Below are 1,515 nucleotides of genomic sequence, written 5' to 3' on the forward strand. Positions count from 1 at the left end.
TCGGCCCAAGCCAGGGTGCCGAGTGTGCCAAGTGGGCCCGTCTAGTTGGACTGGGAGCATGACGGTAGCCCGAGCCCTGGGTGGATTCGCCAAGGAAAGGGCGGTGCAGCGGACGGTCTTCCATGTATGTGTCCAGGAGATGGCAGAGCGAAACTACAATTACAGAAGACAAACACACGTGATAGCCATGGGAGAAGGGGCCTGACCCTGGACCAGTAAGGAAACACGCACCGCATCTGGTTGAGGGGCCTTTCATGCGCCCAGGACTGCTTATGAAGCTCTCCTGGGAGGGAGTCTTCCGTATGGAAGTGGGGTGTTTGTACAGTGTTTTCAGAGACAGTGTGGTGGTCTCTGACAGCATTTTAAATGTCCCCCAAGGCCTCGTGCTTCCGTGTCTGGGCTTAAGTGTTTGGGCAGCCTGGGTGAGCGCACAGCTGTGCATGTGCAGGGGTCGTGCGGCAGGGCGTGAGGGCGCAAACACGGGAGACATGAAGTGTCCGTCCAAAGAGGATTATGCAGGAACCGTGTGAGGACATCATCGCTGCTCCGTTATTGCAGAGTGACCTATAACTGCGTGAGCAGCAAGGGACAGTGTCTGGGATGTACTGAGGAATAAAAGAACCAACTTGCAGAAGACGCAGGTGGTGCAGAGCTTTTTTATGCGTGTGGCACAGAGTCTCACCACGCAGCTCAGATTCATGATTCCCCCGTTTTCATCCCCCCAGTGCTGGGATTACAGGCGTGTGCCGATATACCTGGTCTCAGTATGTGGGGCATTTCTGAAAATCGTGTGTATTTGTGTGTAAAATGCATAAAAAGCAGACGGCAGACTGTGAAAAGTGGTTATCCCTGGCACTATGACAGGGCAGGACAGGGAGGAGAACTTATACTTTTATGTTACACATATCTATGTAGCTGGAATTAAAAAATGAGCGTTATTTTGGCAATAAAACAAAAAGAGTTTTTAGTGTTTGCAACAAGAATGCTGACGTAACCGTCCAGAAGGAGCAATGCCAGAGCCTCCCCGCTCTGGGAATTGGGCTAAATGTGATTTAGTCTTAGGGGAAACTGGAAACAGCACTAATTCTATTAATTAATGCACCGGCAGACTCCATCTCTGCAAAGACGCCTTAACGAGGTGCCCAGGGCGCGCGTTATTGTCTTACAGACATCAGCTGCCCTCCCGTGCCAGGGCCCTCCCGTGCCAGGGTGAGGACCGCCAACGGCTCTCAGGCCCACCCTCCCTCTGGTGGGAGACCTCCGCCCCGCTCGCACTCGGGCTGCTCCTCCCCGCCCCTCCCCGCGCACTCTCGGCGAGCCGGGGTCCCCGCGGAGTCCCTCCCCGCAGCCGCAGCCGGACTGCACCCTCAGCTCCACTTTTCCCTCCCGCAGCGTCCTGGAAGCCGGAACGCAGGCTCTGCCTAGCTGAGGCCCACGCAGGTAGCTCCTTCGGGTACGGTCAGCCTCCACCAGCGCGCGAACCGCACCCCGCTCCCCGCCGGGGCTGCACGCCCC

This window comes from Octodon degus, unplaced genomic scaffold (assembly GCF_000260255.1).
Source record: "Octodon degus isolate 3935 unplaced genomic scaffold, OctDeg1.0 scaffold00226, whole genome shotgun sequence".
In the NCBI taxonomy this organism is placed as follows: Eukaryota; Metazoa; Chordata; class Mammalia; order Rodentia; family Octodontidae; genus Octodon; species Octodon degus.